Genomic DNA, 24,391 nt, shown 5'->3' with positions numbered 1-24,391 from the left:
ATGTGCCAGGGAACATAAAAGTCATCTAGTTATACATTTAAATAGGACACTGGTAGTGAGAAGGAGGAGCCTAGAACCTGTGAGGTTACCACAAACAGAAAAAAAGACACAGATAGTAATAATGTAACTGTAATTATTTTGTGAGCCACGCATATCTTGTGTCACTAAATACCAGACATGAAAGTTTGCTACAATGGCACTGATATAAGAAACCCTAATGCCACTACATTTGTTCACTCATATGTCCAACAACAAAATTATTTCAAACCTAAAGTTTACATTGGAATTTAGTAGTAAGATCATACATTTTTAGATCTAACTCTGAAACCTAATATACAAACAGGACATATTATGATGGAACTATTTCATAAGACCACAGCAGGCAATACCATCTTAAATTATCAATCCTGTCATCCTCCCCATTTGAAATAATCTATTCCCAAGGTACAACTTAAGCGAGTCAAAAGGAACTGCTCCACAGGCCACTATTGATAGACTTCTTGAACGAGGTTATGATTACGCACACTTATGTAAAACCAAGAAAGAGGTAGACCAAATTCCCAGGGAAGAATTGTTGACATTCCCTTCTTTGTCACTGCATACAGTAGGGAGTTTGATCAAATATCTTCCATTATAAAGCAATATTTGCCTATTCTACATAATGATCCTGTGCTATGTGAAATAATGCAAAAGGGTTGTCAATTTGTTCCTAGAAAAGCTAGAACTATTAGAAATATTATTTCTCCATCTGTTACCTAAGAATGATCCAATTGGTTGGTTGCGAAAAAGACAGGGTTGTTATACATGTTGTGCAACCAGATGCAAAACCTGCAATTATGTTATTCAAGGTAATACCTGTTTGACATAAGATATAACATCGATTGTAACACTACTCATGTTGTGTATTTACTTACCTGCATGGGATGTAATAAACAATCTACTGGTCACACAAAACGTGCCTTGAAATACAGATTTCTGGAGCATCTAAGAAGAGCTATAAAGGACCCTGAGTCTAATACCCCTATAGCGAGAAACTTTCGCACAATGCACAACTCAGACACTTCCCTGCTCAAAGGGAAAGGAATTGACTTCATCCCTAGAAGCCCTCAAGGGGGCAACAGAGAGGAAAAATTAGACATAAGGGAAGTCTTTTGGATATTCCACCTCAAAACACGAATTCCATTCGGTCTTAACTCTCAAATGGATGTCAATCTCTTTATAAAACACTAAGGGTTAATTATCTGAACTTAAGGATTTTAATATATGTATTTCTTTTCCTCCAAGTTCTGTGAAATTTTTCTATCAAATACGTTGACTTTTACATACTTTTTTATAACATAAGGATACGGTAAAAACCATTAGTTACATATTATAATTAAAATGTTATAAGTGACTATGTTTCACATAACTTCGAAACAATGTTTAAATAACAATTTATTTTTTACACACACCTGTTGAATATTTTACTGTGATTGGCTAATAAATAGCTTATAATGTCCGTTTCCAGGACCCCACCCTGTGAGGCAAGAAATGTGTATGATGCGGAGGAACCACGGTCCTTCTTCCCTGCTTGTTTTAATTTCCCCGGTGTATATATCATGTTATTAAAAAAACTTTTATTAGAACGTATAACTTTAAACCATTAGCAATGCAATTTTACATGTTTAAACACTGCAAAGTATCGCTTGGGAGACTCAGAGTACTGCTGCTCCGAAGAGAAAACTGCTGCGGACCCTTTTAAGGGTGTTAAACACATAGAACTGCAGGGTCACTGGTCACTATAATGGCCTTTTAATATCCCTTAAGCCACATGCATACACAATTGCCATTACAAGCACAGAATTCCAGTGATGTCACTGGCTTTGAAATGTAGACCTAAACAGCAACACATTGCACATGCATCAACAACTGCAAAAGGAAACAAACTTAATATATTATACATTTTGTAAAAACACTTTATAATCATTGTAGGACACACAACTCCTCAACCAAAAGCCAGTACCAGGCACTTCTTCAGGTTACCTTATAAGTAATCCCCGTGCTAGTGCTCATTCCTGTTACTCTCTGTATCTCCCAGTCTGCACCTCTTTGTTTCCCAAATCATTGCTGAGCATTCCACAGCTCTGTAGATTCACTCTCTGCTCTTTCTGTTTTAGATTCACATTCTCCTCCCATTAGGGGATTGCCCAACATATTTGTGTGTGTGTTTAAATATGTATCACAAATGTCAGTAACTGGGCAGCACCAAAATAAGAAGAGATCTGCAAATTCGTAAGTTGAATATCAAAACCCCTTGTTATGGGTGTGGGAGCACGGATAGTCCTTGGGTTTGGTGTGGTCTGTGAGAGCTATACAGGTACGAACATGAGTTTATTGTACAATCAAATGAAGTTATGTTTAAGGGTGTGTGAGAATATACGTTAAAGGGATATGAAACCCACATTTTTTCTTTCATGATTCAGATAGAGCATGACATTTTAAGCAACTTTCTTCCAGGTCCTGAACCAAAAATGGGCCAGCACCTAAGCTTACATTTCTGATTTTCAAATAAAGATACAAAGAAAATTTGATAATAGGAGTAAATTAGAAAGTTGCTTAAAATTGCATTCTCTATCTGATTCATGAAAGAGCAAAGTTTCATATCCCTTTATTATCACCAAGCAAAAGAGAAGGGGGAGAGAGAGCAGTTTTTTTTTATTATTTATTAAATATTGTAATCAGAGGACACTTATTCAAGAAAATCTATTCACTTTTAAATGAAACAATTCAATCTTTATTTTATTTTACTATTTACATGACCATCCTCTTCACATTAGAGTTGTGTAAATATTTTTAAAACAGCTGTGATGTAATATGCTTAATTCAGTACACATTTGAGTTGTATTTGTCTTTTAAGAATGAACAGCTGATATTAAAGGGACATTGATAAATTAATTCCATTAATCCGTTCACAATGTCATGCTCTCCCAGAGGTTTCTGTGACATTATTTTGAGCAATTTTTCCATCTTGAAGATGTTATCACATATTATTAGTTTTGTGGTTCTCAACTGTGTCTGCAGAAATAACATATCCCAACGTCACATCAAAAATGTATTAAAATAAACACACAGAGTTTAGAAATAGACATTGAAGAGACATAATCATAAATCATTTTGGGTTTCAGAAATAGCATACAATTTTGAGATTTCAGATTTACTTCTGTTATCAGATTTGCTTCATTCTCTTGGTATACTTTGTTGAAGGAAAGCAATGCTCTACTGGGGCCAAGCCCATTGGGTGAGACTGTGACAAGCAGCTAGCTCACAGTAGTACATTGCTTCTGAGCCTATGTATGCTTTTCAACAATGATAATAAAGTAAATTAGATTTAAAAAAAAGTAAATTACATGTTCTTTCTGAATCATGAAAGTTTTATTTTTACTTTACTGTTCCTTTAATGCAATTGCTCCCCTGTAGATCTACGTACACAGAATCAACCTATACTAAGCTTGAAGAAGCTCACTGAATAGAAGATTGTTTGGAGTGGAATAGAACTGCACAAGGACCTAAGTGTGAGGAGGGAGCGGCAAGCAATAAAAATGAAATAAAATGTTATTGTTTTAGTTAAATAAAACTAAATAAATTTTTCTCCTTCTAATAAAGTACAGCTGAAAAGTAATCAAATATAAATGATTAACCTGTTAAACTGGAGCTAGTTCACCTCCCAATAATTTCATTGATTTCAATGATCTATCTATGCATATCTAATGATATATAACCACATCAGTAATGGATTGATATAACCGGAAACATCATCTGAAAAGTTATTATTCTAAAAATGAAAACCATGATTTTAATCACTTAAAATCAGTCTTACGGGCTAGTGATTTAAATCAAATCCAGCCTGTTATCAAATATAACATCATCTGCATCCACAATTTAAGCCCAGTTGAGCAAGGAGATTTCTATGCCAGTAAGCAAGCACAGTCAAAAGATTGTTTCACCTTCATGGGAGAGTAGAAGTATCTAAGCCACTTATTTATCCAAAAAAAATGGTCAAACAAAGAGATTTCACAGCCGAAGACTGAAAAATGTCCAGTTTATTGAAGAATGAACATTTATATATATATATATATATACTATACTGTGTGTGTATATAAAACCTACAATTAAATATGATACAGGAAATATTTAGATGACGATACGCCTCTTCTGGAGCTTGTGACTTGTACAAGATCAACTAGACTGACCAAAGAGAAGTAGCACTTTATTCTGCATATACATCTCATTCCTTCTGGCTTTATGTAGTGTGGAGTAGGGTTCATTTTCCAGAAATTGTGTTAATTAAGGGAAAATGGTGGACACACAAAATAGAGAATTTTTAACTTTCAGTTTGCACTAACGAACATATGTGTTATTTTTTTTAGTGGAAGTGATGTATATTGCGTCTAACAAATTACGTTTTAAAAATAATTAAATAAAAGCAGATTGTGGGAGTGGACTCAATATTTTGCACTCATATATTAGTACCAGAATTAAAAGACTATCTAGCATATTATTAAGAAACTAGTCCTAAAGCCCGTGCATACGGGCCATTTTTTGTAGTACAGCGGCCCCACCCCTTGCTCTCTCTTTTCCCCCTCTCTTTTGCTCTCCTCCTTTCTTTTGCTCTCTCTCTCCCCCTCTATTTTGCGCTCTCTCTCTCCCCCTCACTTTTGCGCTCTCTCTCCCCCCCCCTCTCTTTTGTGCTCTCTTTTGCTCTCTCTCCCCCCTCTCTATTGCTCTCTTTCTCTCTCACCCTTTCTTTTGCTCTCGCTCTCCCCCTCTCTTTTGCTATCTCCCCCTCTCTTATGCTATCTCCCCCCCTCTCTTTTGCTCTCTCTCCCCCCTCTTTTGCTTTCTCTCTCCCACCTATTTTGCTCTCTCTCCCCCCTCTTTTCCTCTCTCTCTCCCTCTCTTTTTCTCTCCTCTCTCCTTCTCTCATTTACTCTCTCTCCCCCCTCTCCTTTGCTCTCTCTCCCCCCTCTCCTTTGCTCTCTCTCGCCCCTCTCCTTTGCTCTCCACTCTCTCCTTTGCCCTCTCTCCCCCCTCTCCTTTGCTCTCTCTCTCCCCTCTCCTTTGCTCTCTCTCGCCCCTCTCCTTTGCTCTCCACTCTCTCCTTTGCCCTCTCTCCCCCCTCTCCTTTGCTCTCTCTCCCCCTTCTCTTTTGCTCTCCCTTCTCTCCTTTGCTCTCTCTCGCCCCTCTCCTTTGCTCTCTCTCCCCTCTCCTTTGCTCTCTCTCCCCTGACCTCTCTTTTGCTCTCTCCCCCTCTCTTTTGATCTCTCTCCCCCTCTCATTTGCTCTTTCCCCTCTCTTTTGCGCTGTCTCCCCTTTCTTTTGCTTTCTCCCCCTCTCTTTAACTCTCTCCCCCTCTCTCTCTCCCCCTCTCTTTTGCTCTCTCTCCCCTCTCTTTCTCTCTCCCCCCTCTCTTTTGCTCTCTCTCCCCTCTCTTTTGCTCTCTCTCCCCTTTATTTTGCTTTCTCCTCCCTCTCTTTCTCTCTCCTCCCTCTCTTTAACTCTCTCTCCCCCCTCTATTTTGCCCCCCTCTTCCACCTCTCTTTTGCCCCCTCTATCTCTCCCCACTCTTTGTCGCTCTCAGGCCACGCCCCCATCGTGGCACTCCTGTCGGCCACGCCCCCACCACGCCCGGCCCGCCCGACCACGACCACACACCCACAATGGCTGATCTGATCTCGATCTGAAGTTGATCCTAAAGGCCAGGTAGTATGTTTGTTTTTTTGTCTCTACTGCGCATGACTGCATCTGACAAACATACCTGGCCTTTTATTATATAAGATTAGGCATTCTGTCTACCTTTAAAGGGACATTCTACACCAAAATTTGTATTGTTTAAAAACATATATAACCTCTTTTTTTTATTTGCCAGTTTTGCATAACCAACACGGTTAAATTAATATACTTTTTATCTCAGTCATTACCTTGTATCTAAGCAGACTGCCCCACTTATTTCAGTTATTTTGACAAACTTGAATTTTAGCCAATCAGTGCTGACTACATAGGAGTGAGCACAAGGTTATCTATATGGCATACATGAACTAGTGCTGTCTAGCTGTTGAAAACTGTCAAAATGCACTGAGATAAGAGGCACCTTCAAGGGCGTAGAAATTAGCATGTGAGCCTACCTAGGTTTAGCTTTCAACAAATACCAAGAAAACAAAGCAAATTTTATGATAAAAGTAAATTGGAGGGGCGGAGCTTGGCCGCTTTGAGAGATGGCCGCACATTGAACAAGCTCCTAGGCCCAACGCATCAGCGCTGACCATTACGGACGATTGACACAGCTCAAGGACCCGCTGCCGGGGGACAATACACAACCCGATACACATACCCGATATCGGGAAGAAGGAATACCGCCCACGCACATACTGGAGGGCGCAACCTAAACAGACCTCAGCTAGGCCTATAACTCGATGCAGGCGCCGCGGCACGGAAAGGCAAGCCGCACTTAGCATTGGATCAAACCACACATCTCCAGGTTCCAGCCAGCCTGCAGGACAGGCAATCGACACTCCGCTACAGCCCAGAGGTATGCACTGATAACAGGAGGTGCAGCAGACGTGCGGTCCCTTCCCGACAGAACACCCAGCCCCTCCATGTGCCCGACAAGTAGGCATAACCAATAAATATCAGCAGGTGAGAAAAGGGGATAAGAGACACGCAGGACACATTAACATTATAAAATTAGAGCACGCTACCCAAAACGGACTGCTGAACTATAGATAAGACACACTGCAGTGGAAATAAAATAAAATAAGCAAATAAATAAAAAATAAAACGAAGCAAAACTACAAAGCCTAACATATCATGCCAGGACGAAGGCCTAGCAAGCCAGAGGGCCATACAAATATAAATATAATGCAACAATACCTGAAGCACGCAGAAGCAACACCAGTAACCCCTACATTGGATTTAAATGATAGCCCAAATGCAGGAGGGACCTCTCAAACGCAACCCTGCACTATATCAGATTCGACAAACCTCACCAAAGGGGACTTAAAATTACTTTGCACTAAAGAAGATATAAAAGAAATGATGACAGAGGTAAAAGGATGGTATGGAGACATGAAAAAAGACATACTAAAAGTGACTAAAAGAGTGTCAACACTAGAAGAGAGCCACAACACAACTTATAATGATGTCCAGCACCTCTCCCGCCTGGTATATGACCAGGAGGAAACAATTCATCATTTATTGGAAAAAGTGGAGGACCTGGATAACAGGGGGAGAAGGAATAACCTCCGCGTCCGGGGAATTCCTGAAACCATACTACCAGTGGCACTAGAGGTATGTTTGCAGGACCTTTTTAGAACAGTAAAGGGGGACAGCAACACACCAGAGGTACCAATCGAGAGAGCCCACAGGGCACTAAGGGCCAAACCACCCCCCAAAGCCCCACCCAGAGACATAGTGCTTAAGCTGCAGCATCATAAGGATAGAGAAGAAATCTTAAAATGCTCCAGACAAAAACAAAACATGACCCATGCGGGCTTTAAAATACAAATTTTTGCAGATCTCAGCCCAGCGACTTTGCAAAAAAGGAGGGAACTCCATTTCATAACCTCTGTGCTTCGAGATCAATATATTATATACCGCTGGGGATTCCCGGTGAGCATCATAGCATCAAGAGGGGACACCACAGTAGTCTATAAGACACCAGAAGATCTACAGCGATTCTGCAAGGCTCTACGGATATCCATTGCACCACCTGGCTTAAGAACAACACCCCAAGCAACCGCCACAGTAACTTCGGATGAGGAAGCCTCCACATCAGCTAGCCCCCCAGAAGATGACACAAACCCACAAGGGGGTGGCTGCGGATCTCAGAAGAAACTCAAGGGACAATACTTAAATGACTATTTTCTCCCGGCAGATGGGACTTTCAATAATCTGACAAAGACACAGGTCGTATAATGTATATATTTCTTACTGTTTTTCTATTGGGCTTGATGGTTGGGATACTTACCTCACTGTTTAGGAGAACACTTGTTATACTTCACTGTTACAAATATATTGTATTAATAGGTGGAAAATTCTGAATAGGTTCAACTGTTTATCTGTAATACGACAGGCACTGTTGTTGTTTACATTTCTGATTTTTGCACAAGGTTTCTGAACGTTTATACCACCCCTCTTGGGACTTATAGAGAGACAGATCACCTATTCCCAGACCCTATAAATTGAAATCACCAATCACATAAAAAGTCTACACACCCTCTTGGTCGCTCCTTGTAGCCTTGGGAAAGCCCTGACACTTTCTTATATCACCTAGGGCGGGCAGAGACATTACAATGCAGACCAGACCTCTTACATTGATCACCATCAACGCCAAAGGCTTAAATAGCCCCACGAAAAGATCAATAGCTTTTAGTCAAACTACACAGAGACTCAGGAGACATTATTTTCGTCCAAGAAACACACTTTAAAAAAGGCCAAGAACCTAAGCTAATTAACAACAGATATAGAACATCCTTTTTAGCCTCAGGGGACTCAAAGAAAGGCGGAGTGGGTATATTTATCAGAAATTCAGTCACATTTCAGCCTTCCCACATAGAAAAAGACACGGGGGGGGGGAGGTACATCATAGTGATAGGACTCCTGTACGGTCAACCAGTCACCCTGGTTTGTGTGTACCTCCCGAACCAGGAACAACACCTACTGCTCAAACAGTTAGGATACAAATTGTTAGAACTCTCCAGGGGCACACTGTTCCTGGGGGGCGACCTAAATCTACCCCTGGACCCTACTAGAGACACTTCCAGCGGTAGATCCAGTACCCCAGCCAGAGTTATTAAGGCAGCTAACACACAGCTCAGACTGCTAAGACTACATGACATTTGGAGGACAGCGAACCCAGACACAAGGGACTACACCTTTTATTCGCACCCACACCAGGTATACACTAGGATTGATTACCTCATGAACGACCAAATTGGACTGGCAAAGATTATTGACTCTAAAGTACTCTCACTAACATGGTCAGACCATGCACCGGTGCAATGCACCCTTGACTGGCCTGACAAACCGGATCTCCAGTACACATGGAAATTAGATGAACAGATACTTGATCACCCATTAATCAGGATGGAAATAGACACTGCACTAGGACACTACTTCAGAGAGAACATTGCAGCAGACACCTCCAACACTACATCATGGGAGGCATACAAGTGCGTTATCTGGGGGGAATTCATAAAATACAAAGCTAGGGAAAAAAGGTCAAACAGGCAATTTCTGAACTCCACCTTGGCCCAAATTAGGTATTGGGAAAAAGAGCATAAAAGAGAGCCGTCCTCAAGTAAAATACATGAGTCACTTACCCAGGCGAGAAATGACCTACACAATCATCTCCTCCAAAAGTATCAACAGCAATCTATATTCCTAAAACAAAAATATTTTGACATAAATGATAAGGTGGGAACCTCTCTGGCAAGAGCTCTCAGGCGTAGACAGCTAGGGTCACACATATATCACATCAGAGACGCCAATGGGCACATTCACAAAGATAGCAAGAACATTGCAGAGACATTGAGGAGATATTATGAGAAACTATATAACATTGAAAACCTGAGCACACAGTCAGACATAGAAAAGTTTTTGTCCGGAATACATCTCCCCACCCTCGAATTAAGAGGAATCTGAATCATTAGACTTACCAATTACTACGGAGGAGGTAAAACAAGCGATTAAAAGCATGCCAAATGTCAAAAGCCCAGGCCCAGATGGCCTGGGGATAAAATACTATAAAACATACTTACATCATGTTCTTCCCCCACTCACCTCACTTTTTAACTCATTACTAACAGAGGGAGGTTTTTCAGGCCAGATGCTCACGGCACACATCACGGTACTCCCTAAACCAGGTAAAACACCAGACAGACCCGAAAATTTCCGCCCTATTTCACTTCTCAATTCGGACATAAAGATCTATGCAAAGATTCTGGCCACGAGAATTAACAAATTTCTACCCAAATTAGTGCACCCTGACCAGGTGGGATTCGTGCCGGGAAGAGAGGCTAAGGACAACACTCTAAAAATCTTGCAATTGACCACACATGCCCAGCAACAGGAGCTGCCAGTGGCCCTTGTGTCCACGGATGCTGAAAAAGCCTTTGACAGGGTACACTGGCAGTTCCTCAGAGCAACACTTAGACACATGGGGTTCAGTGATACCTTTATACACCAAATGTTTGCGCTATATGAAGCACCCACGGCTCAGGTCAAGGTAAATAATCTCATGTCAGATAAATTTATAATTCGCAATGGAACCCGTCAGGGTTGCCCCTTATCCCCAGTCTTATTTGCCCTCACAGTAGAAGTGCTCGCCCAAAAACTGCGGGAGAGCACACAAGTCACAGGTCTTACAGTGGGTGACACAGACCATAAGGTAGCCCTATATGCTGACGACATTATGCTCATCCTCACCAACATAGACACTGCATTGACTGGAGCCTTAAACATATTTGAGGAGTATGGGAGGATATCTAACTTCCACTTGAACCTTAACAAATCTGAAATACTCAACATCACTTACGACCCAGAAGTACTAAATAAGCTGCTATGTAAATGCCCCCTCAGAAGACAACAGGCAAAAATGAAGTATCTGGGAATCTACATATCCCCAGACCCACAGATAATATTTCAAAGTAATTATAAATCTCTTGAGAGTGCCATTGTGGCGGATCTCTCTAGCTGGAAAAATAAAAAAATATCCTGGCTAGGCCGGATTAATGTCATAAAAATGAACATCCTGCCCAGAATCCTGTACGTACTGCAGACCGCCCCTGTGCCACTCCCCCTAGGCTTCCTAGACAAACTTAAGGGGCATATTGAAAGATACATCTGGGGAGAAATCAGACCCAGAATAGCAAAGCACACAATGTACTACCCAAGGGATAGAGGGGGACTTGGAGTACCCAACCTGACTGTGTACAAGCAGGCTATCAATTTGCAACGGCTCCTTGAGTGGTGCCAAAATGACACACAGAAATGTTGGGTGCAATTGGACTGTGACATTATGGAAACTGATAATGCAGGCATGTCAGCTTGGTTGAGTGCGAGCAATAGACACAGAGCAGTGACAGAATATCCACTATTGTCTGAATTTTACAGCACGTGGGATAAACTACTTAACACCTCAATGAACATATCTTCTATCCATTCCCCCCTGACTCCTATATGCAGCAACCCGGAATTAACATGGAATCTCAAGCATCCATGCAGGGAGAGAGGGACGCCAATAAGAAGGAGGTCACTCCTGGCCTTCCTCTCGGGCAAAAAGCTCAAACCACTGACAGAAATATGGGAAACACTTGAGGAAAGAAGTATGAACTGGTATTCACATGCTCAAATGTCTCATTTTCTTAGCACACACCAACACAGGGAACAATTCACCAGACAAATGACAACGTTTGAAACATTGTGCTCACGGGACACCCCCACTAGACATGCCATATCCCTTCTCTATAAGGCACTCCTCACTCCAGACAAACACACACTTCCCTCATACACCAAGTCGTGGGAGAGGGAGCTAAGCATTGACATTTCACCCCAAGAGTGGTGGAGGGCATTTGAAGACACAAAAAAGGCCTCAATTTCAGCTAGGATACAGGAGTCTAGTTATAAGTTTCTTTCGAGATGGTATCTTACACCTAGCAGGCTACAACACATATACAAAACGACGAATGGGAAGTGCTGGAGAGGCTGTGGGGAGGAGGGTACACCGACACACATTTGGTGGAGTTGCCCTGGTCTGGACGCCTATTGGGTGGAGATTCTCACACACACCTCCAGAGCAGTAGGGAAGACAATCCCAAACGACCCCAAAATACTCCTTTATCTCTCCCTTCCTAGAATTGAGAACAAGGCGCTAAGAGCCTTACTGTTGGTCATGCTCAATAGCGCAAAACTACTCATACCGCAAAAATGGAAAACAAGGGCTGCTCCAAATATAACAGAGTGGAAAAAACAAGTAGATACTCTGATACAACTAGAGAGGTATCACCACATGCAGAGGGGGACCATAGATATCCATGAACTCATGTTGATGGAATGGACACAATATAGGGATCAAATCAGTTAGTGCAGAAACCTTACCAAGATGAGAAATCGTCTGCCAAAACACAACACCACCTGAGCTTTTAGTAAGTCTTTATATAACTTTGACTTTGAAGGACACAAGTGTTAGACACAGGTATACTCACAAGCCACCTAGACTAACATTGTTATACGCCAGCCGTACAAGATTAATATGGCTTTTGCATTTGTTCTTAATGAGATTGATTAATGTTGAAGACATCAGTTAGTTATTATCTTTATTTTTACAAATATCCTGTTGATATTACTTCTGAGTTTCAGATATGTTTTAAAAATTATATAGGAGCATAAAAAGAAAGAGGACTGAATGTACAATCTCTATTTTGCTGCATTTAACTACTGTAACAACTATTTGTTTTTTGGAATGCTTTGAACTGTATGTTTAATACTTTGTCCTCAATAAAAATATTTTCAAAATTTTTTTTAAAAAAAATAGAAAATATGGTAAAAAAAAGCCATTTTGTGAAAAAAAAAAAGTAAATTGGAAAGTTGTTAAAAATTGTGTGCTCTATCTGAATTATGAAATTTTAATTTTGGCTTGACTGTCCCTTCAAGGGGGCAGTAAATGTTGAATTTTAAACTAAAATATTGGTATTACTGCAGCCCATATATAATGCATTATTATAGCTCTTCAAGAGCCTGAAGACGTCTCCCTCTTATCCCTTTATAGAAGCTCTTTTTTTACTTAAGACAGCCAATAACAATGCCATACCACTCTGTAGACACAATCTATTGATGCCCTGTACCGATGGGCACTGAATGATGAGTCATGCTACATAGTTAGGTGGTGTACTTGATCCTCTGGTATTCAAATGACCATCTGCATCACTGGACATGAAGGACATTTTCTATAGACATCAGGGAGGATAATATGGGTATTAGAGCGGCATGAGACTACTCATTTGATAAAAGGAAATACCCTCCTTTAAATGAGGAGTTGTATGCCCTTCTAGTATGCACTATGTATCTTAGTCATTAGCATGTGATTATCAAAAAGCAATCAACTACCCAGGGATTCCACTAGGGTATATGGGGCAAAGCACAAGTTAAACTGTGAATCCTTGTCTTTTTTTTTTTTTTTTTTTTAATAGGGCACTGTGGCAATTGTCTTACACACACCTGCCGCTACCTTTGGGGATTAAGACAGTATTCTGTTTAACTTTAAACTATCTCATTAGTTCACAAAATTAAATAAATAATAATGGTATTCTTGGCGCATTTTGTTGTGTTTATAGCTTAAATGAAACAATACAAAGTTTAAAAGGACACACTGAAAACCCTTTCAAGTGTATCTTATCTCCTTTGCTGCAACCAATTAGGGACAGATATAAGAGGTCCTCCATATAACAACCAATTATTGTGCAACATGTAGGAGGGTCAGGGTTTTGCAATCCATTAAATGCACCCAACAACAATATTATGGGTTAAACTACAGAAAAAGCAGGCAAAACAAACAATGAAATTGCATTGCAAAGTTTTTTCTTTCTTTTTAACCCCTTAATGACCACAGCACTTTTCCATTTTCTGTCCGTTTGGGACCAAGGCTATTTTTACATTTCTGTGGTGTTTGTGTTTAGCTGTAATTTTCCCCTTACTCATTTACTGTACCCACACATATTATATACCGTTTTTCTCGCCATTAAATGGACTTTCAAAATATACTATTATTTTCATCATATCTTATAATTTACTATAAAAAAATTATAAAATATGAGGAAAAAATGGAAAAAAACACACTTTTCTAACTTTGACCCCCAAAATCTGATATATGGCTTTGGTTTTGCTTTTTACTAATTAGAAGGCTGCTAAATGCGACTGCGCACCACACGTGTATTATGCCCAGCAGTGAAGGGGTTAATTAGGGAGCATGTAGGGAGCTTCTAGGGTTAATTTTAACTTCAGTGTAGTGTAGTAGACAACCCCAACCTGACTGTGTACAAGCAGGCTATCAATTTGCAACGGCTCCTTGAGTGGTGCCAAAATGACACACAGAAATGTTGGGTGCAATTGGACTGTGACATTATGGAAACTGATAATGCAGGCATGTCAGCTTGGTTGAGTGCGAGCAATAGACACAGAGCAGTGACAGAATATCCACTATTGTCTGAATTTTACAGCACGTGGGATAAACTACTTAACACCTCAATGAACATATCTTCTATCCATTCCCCCCTGACTCCTATATGCAGCAACCCGGAATTAACATGGAATCTCAAGCATCCATGCAGGGAGAGAGGGACGCCAATAAGAAGGAGGTCACTCCTGGCCTTCCTCTCGGGCAAAAAGCTCAAACCACTGACAGAAATATGGGAAACACTTGAGGAAAGAAGTATGAACTGGTATTCACATGCTCAAATGTCTCATTTTCTTAGCACACACCAACACAGGGAACAATTCACCAGACAAATGACAACGTTTGAAACATTGTGCTCACGGGACACCCCCACTAGACATGCCATATCCCTTCTCTATAAGGCACTCCTCACTCCAGACAAACACACACTTCCCTCATACACCAAGTCGTGGGAGAGGGAGCTAAGCATTGACATTTCACCCCAAGAGTGGTGGAGGGCATTTGAAGACACAAAAAAGGCCTCAATTTCAGCTAGGATACAGGAGTCTAGTTATAAGTTTCTTTCGAGATGGTATCTTACACCTAGCAGGCTACAACACATATACAAAACGACGAATGGGAAGTGCTGGAGAGGCTGTGGGGAGGAGGGTACACCGACACACATTTGGTGGAGTTGCCCTGGTCTGGACGCCTATTGGGTGGAGATTCTCACACACACCTCCAGAGCAGTAGGGAAGACAATCCCAAACGACCCCAAAATACTCCTTTATCTCTCCCTTCCTAGAATTGAGAACAAGGCGCTAAGAGCCTTACTGTTGGTCATGCTCAATAGCGCAAAACTACTCATACCGCAAAAATGGAAAACAAGGGCTGCTCCAAATATAACAGAGTGGAAAAAACAAGTAGATACTCTGATACAACTAGAGAGGTATCACCACATGCAGAGGGGGACCATAGATATCCATGAACTCATGTTGATGGAATGGACACAATATAGGGATCAAATCAGTTAGTGCAGAAACCTTACCAAGATGAGAAATCGTCTGCCAAAACACAACACCACCTGAGCTTTTAGTAAGTCTTTATATAACTTTGACTTTGAAGGACACAAGTGTTAGACACAGGTATACTCACAAGCCACCTAGACTAACATTGTTATACGCCAGCCGTACAAGATTAATATGGCTTTTGCATTTGTTCTTAATGAGATTGATTAATGTTGAAGACATCAGTTAGTTATTATCTTTATTTTTACAAATATCCTGTTGATATTACTTCTGAGTTTCAGATATGTTTTAAAAATTATATAGGAGCATAAAAAGAAAGAGGACTGAATGTACAATCTCTATTTTGCTGCATTTAACTACTGTAACAACTATTTGTTTTTTGGAATGCTTTGAACTGTATGTTTAATACTTTGTCCTCAATAAAAATATTTTCAAAAATAGAAAATATGGTAAAAAAAAGCCATTTTGTGAAAAAAAAAAAAGTAAATTGGAAAGTTGTTAAAAATTGTGTGCTCTATCTGAATTATGAAATTTTAATTTTGGCTTGACTGTCCCTTCAAGGGGGCAGTAAATGTTGAATTTTAAACTAAAATATTGGTATTACTGCAGCCCATATATAATGCATTATTATAGCTCTTCAAGAGCCTGAAGACGTCTCCCTCTTATCCCTTTATAGAAGCTCTTTTTTTACTTAAGACAGCCAATAACAATGCCATACCACTCTGTAGACACAATCTATTGATGCCCTGTACCGATGGGCACTGAATGATGAGTCATGCTACATAGTTAGGTGGTGTACTTGATCCTCTGGTATTCAAATGACCATCTGCATCACTGGACATGAAGGACATTTTCTATAGACATCAGGGAGGATAATATGGGTATTAGAGCGGCATGAGACTACTCATTTGATAAAAGGAAATACCCTCCTTTAAATGAGGAGTTGTATGCCCTTCTAGTATGCACTATGTATCTTAGTCATTAGCATGTGATTATCAAAAAGCAATCAACTACCCAGGGATTCCACTAGGGTATATGGGGCAAAGCACAAGTTAAACTGTGAATCCTTGTCTTTTTTTTTTTTTTTTTTTTAATAGGGCACTGTGGCAATTGTCTTACACACACCTGCCGCTACCTTTGGGGATTAAGACAGTATTCTGTTTAACTTTAAACTATCTCATTAGTTCACAAAATTAAATAAATAATAATGGTATTCTTGGCGCATTTTGTTGTGTTTATAGCTTAAATGAAACAATACAAAGTTTAAAAGGACACACTGAAAACCCTTTCAAGTGTATCTTATCTCCTTTGCTGCAACCAATTAGGGACAGATATAAGAGGTCCTCCATATAACAACCAATTATTGTGCAACATGTAGGAGGGTCAGGGTTTTGCAATACATTAAATGCACCCAACAACAATATTATGGGTTAAACTACAGAAAAAGCAGGCAAAACAAACAATGAAATTGCATTGCAAAGTTTTTTCTTTCTTTTTAACCCCTTAATGACCACAGCACTTTTCCATTTTCTGTCCGTTTGGGACCAAGGCTATTTTTACATTTCTGTGGTGTTTGTGTTTAGCTGTAATTTTCCCCTTACTCATTTACTGTACCCACACATATTATATACCGTTTTTCTCGCCATTAAATGGACTTTCAAAATATACTATTATTTTCATCATATCTTATAATTTACTATAAAAAAATTATAAAATATGAGGAAAAAATGGAAAAAAACACACTTTTCTAACTTTGACCCCCAAAATCTGATATATGGCTTTGGTTTTGCTTTTTACTAATTAGAAGGCTGCTAAATGCGACTGCGCACCACACGTGTATTATGCCCAGCAGTGAAGGGGTTAATTAGGGAGCATGTAGGGAGCTTCTAGGGTTAATTTTAACTTCAGTGTAGTGTAGTAGACAACCCCAAGTATTGATCTAGGCCCATTTTGGTATATTTTCATGCCACCATTTCACCGCCAAATGCAATCAAATTAAAAAAAACGCAAAATTTTTCACAATTTTAGGTTTCTCACTGAAATTATTTACAAACAGCATGTGCAATTATGGCACAAATGGTTGTAAATGCTTCTCTGGGATCCCCTTTGTTCAGAAATAGCAGACATATATGACTTTGGCGTTGCTTTTTGGTAATTAAAAGGCCGCTAAGTGCTGCTGCGCATCACACATGTATTATGGCTAGCAGTGAAGGGGTTAATTAGGTAGTTTGTAGGGAGCTTGCAGGGTTAATTTTAGCTTTAGTGTAGAGATCAGCCTCCCACCTGACACATCAGACCCCCTGATCCCTCCCAAACAGCTCCCTTCCCTCCCCCACCCCACAACTGTCCCCGCCATCTTAAGTACTGGCAGAAAGTCTGCCAGTACTAAAATAAAAGTTTTAAAAAAAATACATATTTAGCATATTTACATATGCTACTTTGTAGGATCCCCCCCCTTAGCCCCCAACCTCCCTGATCCCCCCCAAAACAGCTCTCTAACCTCCCCCTCTGCCTTATTGGGGGCCATTTTTTTTTTTTTTTGCCTGTTTTTCTGTAGTGTAGCTTCCCCCCCCCCCACAGACCAATCCCCCACCCCCTAACTAATGTACTTTTACATAAATCAAACTATTTTTTTACAACTTTTCAAACATAATTTTTCTGTAGTGTAGCGGTTCCCACCCGCTCCCTCCCCGTGCACGCGCCCGCCCCCGCCCTCCCGTGCACGTGCGCGCCTCTGATCACCCCCGCCCACGATCCCGCCCCCCTACAGATCATCAGGGCCATCAATGGCCGCCACCAGCCTCCCGAACCGGCTCCCACCCACCAACGGATTTAGCCGGTGATGTCCGATGCAGAGAGGGCCACAGAGTGGCTCTCTCTGCACCGGATTGCTAAAAAAGGTTATTGCAGGATGCCTCAATATCGAGGCATCACTGCAATAACCGGAAAGCAACTGGAAGCGAGCAGGATCGCTTCCAGCTGCTTTCCAGACCAAGGACGTACGCCACACGTCCTAGGTCATTAAGTGTATTTTTTTTGAGGACGTGTGGCGTACGTCCTTGGTCGTTAAGGGGTTAAATAATGCATAATCAAACATTTTGGGCTAGATTACAAGTGACACGCTAAGTTAGTACTGGTGGTGATAAGCAATATCATAATCGATCTTGCGCGCATATTTCAAGTTGAAAGTAAACAGGTGCGCATGTGCGTAAACATAATTTGAGCTCATTGGATTTCAAACCTCTCCTCAGGCCTCCCAAACAGGCCAGATTTTGAGGATATCTGAACTAGAGCACAGGTGAAATAATTTTCTTACACCTTCTCTCACCAAAGGTAATCCAGAAAATCTGGCCTGTTAGAGATGCTTGAGGATAGGTTTGAAAACCAGTGGGGTGACTGAAGACCTGGGGTAAAGTGCACCAAACACAACATAAATATATTAAAACAAAGTGTTAAACTCATATATAGCTTCTGATTAAAAATGATTAATTTAGGAATGGTCTTTAAAAACCATATCCTGGTGGGGGAGAATACAGACAGTCAAAATGACAATTGTTCCCAAAATTCTGTTTTTGTTTCAAGCCGTGCCTATCTCCCTATCATTCAGATATATCCATAAACTACAAGCCTGTATAAATACCTATATTTGGGGTCTGTAAAGCCAGAGAGCCAAAATAAGACATTATATAAAAGCCTTGATGAAGGCCAATTAGGCTCCCGCAATACTCTCCTATTAGAAAGCTATCACATTACAAAGAGTTATAGCTTGGCACACTGGCTCAACATTAAAAGCATGGGTTGTATTGGACTCACACATTTTAAACACCCCACAGGTAGAGCCTTGTGCTGGATACATAAGGACACTAGACCTCAGGGAATAAAACACATAGCCGTACATAAACATATATTTAACTCATGGGTCAAAAAACAGAATTTATGTTTACCTGATAAATTTCTTTCTCCTACGGTGTATCCGGTCCACGGCTTCATCCTTACTTGTGGGATATTCTCTATCCCTACAGGAAGTGGCAAAGAGAGCACACAGCAAGAGCTGTCCATATAGCTCCCCTCAGGCTCCGCCCCCCCAGTCATTCGACCGACGGTTAGGAGAAAAAGGAGAACCATAGGGTGCAGTGGTGACTGTAGTTTACAAAAAATAAATTTAATTCTGACCAAAATGCCAGGGCGGGCCATGGACCGGATACATCGTAGGAGAAAGAAATTTATCAGGTAGACATAAATTCTGTTTTCTCCTACATTGGTGTATCCGGTCCACGGCTTCATCCTTACTTGTGGAAACCAAAACCAAAGCTTTAGGACACGGATGAAGGGAGGGAACAAGTCAGGTAACCTAAACGGAAGGCACCACTGCTTGTAAAACCTTTCTCCCAAAAATAGCCTCCGAAGAAGCAAAAGTATCTAATTTGTAAAATTTGGCAAACATATGCAGTGAAGACCAAGTCGCTGCCTTACAGATCTGTTCAACAGAAGCCTCATTCTTGAAAGCCCATGTGGAAGCCACAGCTCTAGTAGAGTGAGCTGTAATTCATTCAGGGGGCTGCCTTCCAGCAGTCTCATAAGCCAACCGGATGATGCTTTTCAGCCAGAAGGACAGAGAGGTCGCAGTCGCCTTTTGACCTCTCCTCTTGCCAGAATAGACGACAAACAAGGACGATGTTTGTCTGAAGTCTTTAGTTGCTTTTAGATAGAACTTTAAAGCACGAACCACATACAGATTGTGCAACAGACGTTCCTTGTTAGAAACTGGATTAGGACACAGAGAAGGAACAACTATTTCCTGGTTAATATTCTTATTGGAAACCACTTTTGGAAGAAAACCAGGTTTGGTACGTAAAACGACCTTATCTGTATGGAACACCAGGTAAGGTGAATTACACTGCAAAGCAGACAATTCAGAAACTCTTCTAGCAGAAGAAATAGCTACCAAAAACAAAACTTTCCAAGATAGTAACTTGATATCTATGGAATGTAGAGGTTCAAACGGAACCCCTTGAAGAACTGAAAGAACTAAATTTAGACTCCATGGAGGAGCCACAGGTCTATAGACAGGCTTGATTCTGACTAAAGCCTGTACAAACGCCTGAACATCTGGCATTGCTGCCAGACGCTTGTGTAACAAAACAGACAGAGCAGATATCTGTCCTTTCAAGGAACTAGCTGACAAACCTTTCTCCAATCCTTCTTGGAGAAAAGATAGAATCCTTGGAATCCTAATCTTACTCCATGAGTAACCCTTGGATTCGCACCAACAAAGATATTTCCGCCTTATGGTAAATTTTCCTGGTGACAGGCTTTCTAGCCTGAATCAGGGTATCTATAACTGATTCCGAAAACCCACGCTTAGCTAGAATCAAGCGTTCAATCTCCAAGCAGTCAGTTGCAGAGAAACTAGGTTTGGATGTTCGAATGGACCTTGAATTAGAAGGTCCTGCCTCAAAGGTAGCTTCCATGGTGGAACCGATGACATATTCACCAGGTCTGCATACCAAGTCCTGCATGGCCACGCAGGAGCTATCAGAATTACCGAAGCCTTCTCCTGTTTGATCCTGGCTACTAGCCGGGGGAGAAGGGGAAACGGTGGAAAGACATAAGCTAGATTGAACGACCAAGGCACTACTAAGGCATCTACCAATGTTGCCTTGGGATCCCTGGACCTGGACCCGTAACGTGGAACTTTGGAGTTCTGACGTGACGCCATCAGATCCAGATCTGGAATGCCCCATAGTTGAGTTAACTGGGCAAAAACCTCCGGGTGAAGTTCCCACTCCCCCGGATGGAAAGTCTGACGACTTAGATAATCTGCTTCCCAGTTGTCCACCCCTGGGATGTGAATTGCTGATAGATGGCAGGAGTGATCCTCTGCCCATTTGATGATTTTGGATACCTCCCTCATCGCCAGGGAACTCTTTGTTCCCCCCTGATGATTGATGTATGTTACAGTCGTCATGTTGTCCGACTGAAATCTGATGAATTTGGCCTCCGCTAGTTGAGGCCATGCCTGGAGCGCATTGAATATCGTTCTCAATTCCAAAATGTTTATCGGGAGAAGAGATTCTTCCCGAGACCATAGACCCTGAGCCTTCAGGGACTCCCAGACCGCGCCCTAGCCTAGGAGGCTGGCGTCGGTCGTGACAATGATCCACTCCGGTCTGCGGAAACTCATTCCCTGAGACAGGTGATCCAGAGACAACCACCAGAGGAGTGAGTCTCTGGTTTTCTGGTCCATTTGAATCTGGGGAGACAAATCTGCATAATCCCCATTCCACTGTTTGAGCATGCACAGTTGCAATGGTCTTAAATGAATTTGAGCAAATGGAATCACGTCCATTGCTGCAACCATAAGTCCTATTACCTCCATGCACTGAGCTATGGAGGGTTGAGGAATGGATTGAAGAGCTCGACAAGTGTTCAGAAGTTTTAACTTCCTGACTTCTGTCAGAAAGATCTTCATTTCTACTGAGTCTATAATTGTTCCCAGGAAGGGAACCCTTGTGGACGGGGACAGAGAACTTTTTTCTATGTTCACCTTCCACCCGTGAGACCTTAGAAAGGCTAGAACAATGTCTGTATGAGCCTTTGCTTTGTGAAAGGACGACGCTTGTATTAAAATGTCGTCTAGGTAAGGTGCTACTGCAATGCCCCTTGGCCTTAGCACCGCTAGAAGGGACCCTAGCACCTTTGTGAAAATTCTGGGAGCAGTGGCCAACCCGAAGGGAAGAGCCACAAACTGATAATGCTTGTCCAGAAAGGCGAACCTCAGGAACTGATGGTGATCTTTGTGGATAGGAATATGCAGGTACGCATCCTTTAAGTCCACGGTAGTCATATATAGACCCTCCTGGATCATTGGTAAAATTGTCCGAATGGTTTCCATTTTGAATGATGGAACTCTGAGGAATTTGTTTAGGATCTTTAAGTCCAGAATTGGCCTGAAAGTTCCTTCCTTTTTGGGAACTACAAATAGGTTTGAGTAAAATCCCAGTCCTTGTTCTGCTGTTGGAACTGGGTGTATCACTCCCATTTTTAAAAGGTCTTCTACGCAATGTAAGAATGCCTGTCTCTTTATCTGGTCTAAAGATAAGCGAGACATGTGGAACCTTCCCCTTGGAGGAAGGTCCTTGAATTCTAGAAGATACCCCTGAGAGACAATTTCTAGTGCCCAGGGGTCCGGAACCTCTCTTGCCCAGGCCTGAGCAAAGAGAGAAAGTCTGCCCCCTACTAGATCCGGTCCTGGATCGGGGGCTACCCCTTCATGCTGTCTTGGTAGCAGCAGCAGGCTTTTTGGCCTGTTTACCCTTGTTCCAGCCTTGCAATGGTTTCCATGCTGGTTTGGGCTGGGGTGCGTTACCCTCTTGCCTAGTGGCTGTAGAGGTAGAAGCCGGTCCGTTCCTGAAATTGCGAAAGGAACGAAAATTAGACTTATTTTTAGCTTTGAAAGGTCTATCCTGTGGGAGGGCATGGCCCCTTCCCCCAGTGATTTCTGAAATAATTTCTTTCAACTCTGGCCCGAATAGGGTCTTACCCTTGAAAGGAATATTAAGCAATTTTGTTTTGGACGATACGTCCGCTGACCACGATTTTAGCCAAAGCGCTCTACGCGCCACTATTGCGAAACCAGAATTTTTCGCCGCTAATTTAGCTAACTGAAAAGCGGCATCTGTAATGAAGGAATTAGCCAACTTCAGGGCATGAATTCTATCCATAACTTCATCATAAGAAGTCTCCTTCTGGAGCGAGTTTTCTAATTCCTCAAACCAAAAAGCAGCTGCAGTGGTTACAGGAATAATGCAAGAAATTGGTTGAAGAAGAAAACCATGTTGAACAAAAATTTTCTTAAGTAAACCTTCTAATTTTTTATCCATAGGATCTTTGAAAGCGCAACTGTCTTCTATTGGTATAGTCGTGTGCTTAGCTAGCGTTGAAACTGCCCCCTCTACCTTAGGGACCGTCTGCCACGCGTCCCTTCTAGGGTCAATGATTGGGAACATTTTCTTAAATATAGGAGGGGGAACAAAAGGTACACCTGGCTTCTCCCACTCCTTAGTCACGATATCCGCCACCCTCTTAGGTATCGGAAACGCATCAGTGTGTACTGGGACCTCTAAGAATTTGTCCATTTTACACAATTTTTCCGGGATCACCAAAGGATCACAATCATCAAGTGTAGCTAGGACCTCCTTAAGTAGGGCGCGGAGGTGTTCTAGCTTAAATTTAAATGCTATGGTATCAGGCTCTGCCTGCTGAGAAACTTTTCCTGTGTCAGAAATTTCTCCCTCAGACAGGCCCTCCCTCACCGCCAAGTCAGATTGATGTGAGGGCACTACAGATAAATTATCCTCTGCGTCTGCTTGCTCATTTTCTGTGTTTAAAACTGAGCAGTCACGCTTCCTAGGAAAAGCTGGCCGTTTGGATAAAAATGCTGAGAGAGAATTATCCATTACTGCCGCTAACGGTTGCATAGTAATCGCAATTGGTGCTCTAGATGTACTGGGCATCGCTTGCGCGGGCATAGCTGGTGTTGACACAGAAGGAGAGGATAGCGAGCTATCTTCACTAGCTTCAGCTAAAGAATCATCTTGGGCTATATCTTTAAGTGTGATTGTACGGTCCTTAAGCTGTTTGGACGCTATGGCACACTTCACACACAAATTTAATGGGGGAACCACCTTGGCCTTTGAACATACAGAACATAAGCTATCTGAAGGATCATACATGTTTGACAGACTTAAACAGAACTTCAATGCAATAAAAATAATTTTTGACAAAAACGTTACTGTCTCTTTAAATAATAAAAGTGCACACTTTATTACTGAAACATCAAAAAAACATCAAATAAACATCCGATTTTAATGAAATTTTTACCACAGTGTCTTAATGCTTTGAAATGATTGCACACAAATTTTCAGACCAATTAAGCCCTTAATGCCCAAACCGGAGCTAATAACAGTTATTAACCGGTTAACACACTACAGTACTATGCCACAGCTTCTCACTGTGGCCTTTACCTTCCTTAAGAATTATTTTAGTAGGAAATAAGCCTCTCTGGAGCCCTTTCTGATGCCTCTGGACTCCCCACGTGAAGCTGCATGAACTGTCTATGCAAAACAACTGCGCAATTGAGGCGCGAAAATGAGGCCTCCTCCCTCTTCATTCCAG

General features: G+C 41.4%; 1 protein-coding gene and 1 long non-coding RNA gene across 3 annotated transcripts in view; one reads left to right on the top strand and one right to left on the bottom strand.

Annotated features, from left to right (window-relative positions):
- The window catches only part of HECW2 (HECT, C2 and WW domain containing E3 ubiquitin protein ligase 2), a 746,182-nt gene that overhangs the window by 428,171 nt on the left and 293,620 nt on the right, over positions 1-24,391 (bottom strand). Inside the window, exon 1 of one of the 2 annotated variants that reach the window (XM_053698567.1) lies at positions 2,023-2,312. The exons of the other annotated variant lie outside the window; for it this stretch is intronic. The gene's annotated coding sequence lies outside the window, so the exon portion shown is untranslated. Of the gene's footprint in view, positions 1-2,022; positions 2,313-24,391 lie in introns of those variants that run through there. 2 annotated transcript variants of the gene reach the window in all.
- Positions 2,238-3,641, top strand: LOC128645531 (uncharacterized). Its single transcript, XR_008400127.1, has 2 exons — positions 2,238-2,356; positions 3,457-3,641. It is a non-coding gene; the product is annotated as an uncharacterized LOC128645531 (long non-coding RNA).

The sequence above is a fragment of the Bombina bombina genome, chromosome 1 (assembly GCF_027579735.1).
Source record: "Bombina bombina isolate aBomBom1 chromosome 1, aBomBom1.pri, whole genome shotgun sequence".
Taxonomy (NCBI): Eukaryota; Metazoa; Chordata; class Amphibia; order Anura; family Bombinatoridae; genus Bombina; species Bombina bombina.
Note: the sequence above shows the minus strand (reverse complement) of the source record. Positions and strands in the feature narration are given on the sequence as shown.